The following is a 6,810-nucleotide window of genomic DNA, read 5'->3' as shown; positions in this document are numbered from 1 at the left end:
AGAGGTGTGCAGTGCTCCCAGGTAGAGCTCCTAACTTCAGCATGGGCATTAATGTGAGTTCTGCAGAGGAGAGGTGCCCCTGGGCCAGGGAGTGGGTATTTTGATTACAAACAGAGGCAGTGTGATGAAGATCAGAAAGGGCTGGTAATTGCCTGGAAAACAGGAATCCCTCTGCAGGGGGTGGGGGTGTTGGAGAGAGAACACAGGGGACTCAGAAGAGCCAAGATTATATTCTGAAAAGAGGGAGATTTGAGGGACATAAGTGAAAAGAAGGGGCCAAAACCCAGGGAAGGGCCAGCAGTGGTATAGAGAGGTTCCCACTCTACCTGGGGTACTTATGTGGTCCCATCACCCTAACATCTGAGTGCCTCACAATGTGAGTGCCCACCTTAATTGAAAGGTTTCAGAGTAGCAGCCGTGTTAGTCTGTATCCGCAAAAAGAAGAACAGGAGGACTTGTGGCACCTTAGAGACTAACAAATTTATACTCTTGTTACAGTTGGTATGGCAACACCCATTTTTTCATGTTCTCTGTGTATATATATCTTCCTACTGTATTTTCCACTGCATGCATCTGATCAAGTGGGTTTTAGCCCACGAAAGCTTACGCTTAAATACATTTGTTAGTCTCTAAGGTGCCACAAGGACTCCTCATTCTTTTTGCTGATACAGACTAACACAGCTACCCCTCTGAAAAATGTCTAACCTATTGATCCTGGAGAAGATGGCTCAGATATTTAAGTATGAAGTGTATAGTTATTGAGCACATGTTAATATCTGTGAGTGGAGGCGCTGGTGGTAACAGAAGTTTTACTTGATTAAGAACTAGAAGATTTGACCCTCCAACTTTCTTTCAAGACAAAGAGCTGCCCAGGCCTCATTCCCACCATATCATCCTCACAGCAGAAGAAGAATATAATGTCTTATTAAAACCCTGCGTGAACTGGCCACAGTTGTGACGGGTAGAGGTAGGGTTACCATATCTCATAAATAAAAAAAGAGGACCCTCCACGGGCCATGGCCCCACCCATTTCCCACCCCTAGCCCCGCCCCAACTCCGCCCCTTCCCCACCCTAACTCCGCCCCTCCCCCTCCCACTCCCAGCCAGGGGGAAAGGGCTGCCCCAGTGCTACCAGCTTCACGGTTTCCCGGGCAGCCCCCAGACCCTGCGCCCCCAGCCGGCGCTTCCCCAGCGCAGCTGGAGCCCGGGAGGGGAAGCGCCCAGCCGGGGGCGCAGGGTCTGGAGGCTGCCCGGCAAACCCGTGAAGCCGGTAGCGCTCGGGCTTTGGGCAGCCCCTATGCCTCCGGACCCTGCGCCCCCGGCCGGGCACTTCCCCTCCGGGGCTCCGGCGGCTCTGCGTAACTTACACTGTATAAGTTACACAGAGCCGAAGAGAAGCAGAGCCCCCGCAGCTGGAGGCTCTGCTCCTCTTAGGCTCTGTTTAAGAGCCGGGCTGCCCCAGCGCTACCGGCTTCGGGCAGCCCCCGTGCCTCCGGACCCTGCGCCGCTGGAGCCCGGGAGGGGAAGTGCCCGGCTGGGGGCGCAGGGTCCGGAGGCAAGGGGGCTGCCAGAAGCCGGTAGCTCTCGGGCAGCCCGGCTCTTAAACAGAGCCTCCAGCGGCTGCGGCTCTATGTAACTGAAACTGGGTCAGTTACACAGAGCCCCGTCGGCTGGAGGCTCCAGCCCCCGCGGCTCTGCTCCTCCCCGACTCTTCGGCTCTGTTTAAGAGCCGGGCTGCCCGAGCGCTACCAGCTTTGGGCAGCCCCCCTGCCTCCAGACCCTGTGCCCCCAGCCGGGCACTTCCCCTCCCGGGCTCCGGCGGCGCAGGGTCTCGAGGCACGGGGCTGCCTGAAGCCGGTAGCGTTCAGGCAGCCTGGCTCTTAAACAGAGCCGAAGAGTCGGGGAGGAGCAGAGCCGCCATTTTCCCGGACATGTTCGGCTTTTTGGCAATTCCCCCCGGACGGGGGTTTGACTGCCGAAAAGCCGGACATGTCCGGGAAAAAGAGGACGTACGGTAACCCTAGGTAGAGGTGTTAGAGAGACAGAACTGCCAGCAGAGCAATCTCTGGAGGCGAATCTATGCCCTGGTCTACACTGGGGCGGGGGGGAGGGGGGATCAATCTAAGTTACACAACTTCAGCTTCGTGAATAACGTAGCTGAAGTCGACATACTTAGATCGACTTACCCGTGGTGTCTTCCCCGCGGTGAGTCGACTGCTGCCGCTCCCCGGTCGACTCTGCCTGCGCCTCTCACGGTGCTGGAGTACCGGAGTCGACTGGAGAGGGCTCGGAGGTCGATTTATTGCATCTAGACTAGACGCGATAAATCGATCCCCGCTGGATCGATCGCTGTCCGCCGATCTGGCGGGTAGTGAAGACATACCCTATGACTTTGGAATTCACTCCTGCTCAAACTTGGTTTGAAGGAATCTGTTTATATTCAGCTCACACTGCTAAGTCCATTTCTGAACAGACATTTGGGGAAGTCTTGGATGTGGGGTTTCCGTAGGGAGGTGTGGAGACCCGGGGGGGTGGATTTGGCAATATTTGTTTTCTAGCTGGCTGCTCTAACCACTAAACACCCTTCCCCTCCCAAGAGCAGGAAATAGAACACAGGAGTCCTGACTCCCCCTGCCCTCCCCCAGCTCTAACTGCAATCCTCTCCCAGTCAGAGCTGCAGATGGAACCCAGGAGTCCTGCTGCCACCCACTGTAACTACACTAACATTCACCAGGACAGATTACCCAGGCGTGTCAAGGGGCAGAAGATTTTAACAGTCCTTGATGTCAGGTGATGGACTCAGGCCTGGTCTGCATTAAGAAGTTAGATCAACCCAGCGATGTCACTCAGGAATATGAAAAATCCACTTCTCTGAGCAATACCGTTAAGCTGACCTAACCCCCAGTGTAGGCAGCGCTAGGTAGATGGAAGAATTCTTTCATCAACCTACCACGCCGCCTCTCGGGGAAGCGGATTAACTACAGCCATAGGAGAACCCCTCCCGTCGCTGTAGTGTGTGTCTATACTGAAGCACTCCAGCCGTGCCACTGCAGTGTTTGTAGTGAAGTCATAGCCTCGTGCAGTCAGGTGACTCATCTGGAATTAGGATGTGAACTGGTTCTTGTCCCCTCTGGAATGGGCTCTGGGAGGGGAGTAGGGCCTAGTGGACTAAAGCAGCTAGGACTGGGACACCGGATTTTTGGGTTCTGCTATCCCAGTTCAGGGAGAAGAATGGAGAGGAAGGTGTGGAGTTATGACTCTGACTCCTTCCCAGAGCTGGGAATGGGGGCCATCTAGCGAGTTGGAACAAAGAGGAAACTGAAACCAGGACTCTTGGGTTCCATTCCTGATGCTTTAGTGCCCAGAAGGGCAGTGCAATGGAATGGGATTGGACCAAGTGATTGTGTAGACAAGGTGAAAGTGCCCTTGACACAGCACAAAAGAGCCCAGGAAAAAGACCCTGAATAGGGGGACACCAGGGGCAAACTGAAATTAACGAAACACCCTGTTTATGAAAAGAGACAAAAGGTCAGAAATGGTATAATAGAAAGAAAGGCACAAGACAGCAGAGCCAACGGAAAATGGATCCCAGCTCTCTCGACTGGACAAACACAGTACATGAGATCCCTGGCTGGGATGATTTAGCTGGGAATTGGTCCTGCTTTGAGCAGGGGGTTGGACTAGATGACCTCTTGAGGTCCCTTCCAACCCTGATATTCTATGATTCTATGAGAAAGGAACTAGCCAATAAGTCTAGGCTCTAAGATGCATTTTATATTTTTCTTTGATCTGTAACCAGATGTTTGTACTCCTTATACTTGCGTCTATTTGAATCTTTATCAAATAAACTTCTATTTGGTTTTACTAGAGACACCTGAGTGCTGTTGGCTAAGGAGAGCACTGAACTGAGGTGAAGCTAGTGAACTGGGGGGCACTGCTTCGTTGGAGGCAGCAAATCTGTGTGCATGGCGGGTGTCCGGAAGTTGAGGGACTGGGTACTTGAGTGTAATGAAGCGGGGTGCACAGGCAGGTGGGAGGGAGCTGGGGCCTGAGCAGGACTCCAGGGGCTGACTGGAGAGATTTAACCACAGGTTCTCTCTGCTGTGCCCCATGGGTGTTGCCAGCTTAGCAGGTCCCTTCACTCCATCTGCCATGCTGAAGGTGCCGCAGCATTTGACCGGCTGGATTTCGAAATAATGGTTTCCCTTTGTACAGGGAAGGGAATTAACCACTTGTCTTGCTGTTATGCAAACAAAGCGGGGTTTTTTTCATTCTATTTCAGTGCCTGCTGAGCTGAGAGAGAGTTGCTCCCTGTGAAAGCCCTGGAGGGGGGCTCAGGCTCCCTGGGTTCTGTTCCTGGCTCTGCCACTGAATGGCTGATTTGTGGGTCCATAGACAGTGTCTCACGTGATGAGAACTTTTTTTTTTTTTATTGTCTTCTGTTCCATATACCCCTTACACCAACACAGCGGGAACTGATCTAGGGACCTCCAGGGTTAAAAGCATGAGCTAAAGCACTGTAGCTGGGGCTGTAACAATTCACATCCTCTTTGGACTGGCGCAGAGGGGAACCTCTACCACACACACTAAACACTAGGTTACACTCACATACAGGCGCTAGGCCCAGTCGGGATTGGCAATCCTGCAGATGGTGCTCAGTTTCCTTCTCTCTGAGATGCCCTGGCCCATCACCAAATATTAGCACAATTGCACCACAAGGAACTCTGCTTACACTGAATGAAGACAGGGTTGAGAATCCAGATTTACACTGGGGTCACTGCAAGCAGAATCCAGCTTGGATGCCACTGAGTTCAGTGCAGTCACTCTGGATTTACCCTTACTTACCAAGAACAAAATAACCTTCAGATTTGGCCCTGTATCATAGTGCAGGCTCACAAAGGGACAGAGTCAAAGTTATCCTTTAACTTTGCCATATTCTGACTCTTATTTATATGAATGACCTTCACTTCACTTTTGCAATCTTAATGTTCCAGTAATTATGTGTGTTTGCACACCCAGTCTCTTTCTCTGATCATTATTAATTATTATTATGGTGAATTGGCAGTGAGGACTCCTAGGTTCTAGTCCCATCTTTAGAAGGTGAGAGGGGTCTAGGAGTCAGGACTCCTGGATTCAATCCCAAGCTCTGGGAGGGGAGTGGGGTCTACTGGGTTAGAGCAGGGGGGCTGAGCATCAGGACTCCAGGGTTTCTCTTCCTAGCTCTATTGGTAACTCTGTGTGTGTCTGTCTGACCGACCTTGGGAAAAGTTCCTTCCCGGTCCTCAGTTTCCTCATCTGTAAAATGGAATTAGTAATGTTACTCAATTAAAACATAGCAATGTATTTTACAGAGGTAAAGTGCTATATAAGAGCAACGAATCAATATTATTTGTTCAGGTCTGGCCCGGTGCACAGAGCTGTAAAAGTCTCTAGGGTAAAAATAGCCCCTGCCCAGACCTCTGACAATCCAGAAGACAGATTCTGAGGCAACTGGATGCACCAGGAGACCCCACTTTGCATCCTGCAAAGGGATCAATACGGACAGACCTCTGCATCTACACACAGGGTACGCCTATGCTTTGAGCTGGAGGTGTAATTCCCAGTTTGAGGAGACACACCCATGCGAGCTTTCACTGAGCTAGTGCATTAAAAATACACTGTAGTCATAGCGGTGCCAGTAAGTGGCATGCATAATATCTCAGTGTCACGGAGCGTGGGGGAGACCAGGCCCTGCACCCCCGGCTTCCTGCGATTCACCATGACCCATTTCCCACCTCTGCCAATCCAGATCCAAGGACATGAGAAATATATAGTCCACTGCAATCCTCGACTCCAAACAGCAGAAGGGGAGACTGTACTGCCTAGTCAACTGGCAGGGTTATGGTCTTAAAGAACCCCCCTGGGAACCTGCTACGAAGCTCCATGCCCCGGACCTGGTAAAAAAGTTTCAGCAGGATCACCCAACTAAACCCAGCCTGGCACCCCCAGAGGAGGGGTGCCCCTGAAGGTGGATGTAAGGGGGAAGTCAGGGGGTAAATATTATATATTATATATCCAGGGACTAGAACCCATGTCTGCAGAGAAACAGCCAGGGAGCACTGTGGGGAATAGGCACTGCAGGAAGTCCAGCCCAAGAAACCCAGCGTGGTAGTACCCTGAGGCCCTCTGATGGGCCAACTGCTCCTATGTAATCCTGGGGGTTGCCCTAGGAAGTTGTCTGAGCAATCACAGACTTCAGCCTGTTGCAATGCCAGACTCCTCACCTCATGAGCTCCGGTCTCTGACTCCAGACTGACTCTGACCGGATTCCTGCCTCTCGATTGTAACCTGGTACTACCTCTGATCTCCGGTAGCTGACCCCAGCCTGACTGACCCCGACTCTTGTTTATGGGACCTGGCCTTGCCATTACTCCAACTCCTGCCTGGCCACTCCTGTACCTGGTGGGTAGATCTCAACCCAGCTGTGACCGCTAGGCCAGACCGCCAACACCCCGGTCACTTACGGTAGGTCTCCTCGAGCTGGGAATCACACCCCCAGCTCAAAATGTAGACATGTACAGAGGTGTAAAGCCATGCGGGCCTCTTGACAGGAGTGGGTATTTGTTTGTTTTGTTTTGGGGGAGTATTATTTTGTGACTTGATGATTTATTCATTCTTTTTCCTCTTTATTTTCTTGGTTCTGTATTTTATTTGCCTTTGTTTTCCCATCCCTAATATTTTATTATGTCTGGAACTGGGCCAATAATGGATTTTTCAGTTCACTGGTAATCCTGAAAAAATTGGGAGGGAAAATTTCAGGTCAAACCAAAA

The sequence above is a fragment of the Chrysemys picta genome, chromosome 4 (genome assembly GCF_011386835.1).
Source record: "Chrysemys picta bellii isolate R12L10 chromosome 4, ASM1138683v2, whole genome shotgun sequence".
Taxonomy (NCBI): domain Eukaryota; kingdom Metazoa; phylum Chordata; order Testudines; family Emydidae; genus Chrysemys; species Chrysemys picta.
Note: the sequence above shows the minus strand (reverse complement) of the source record.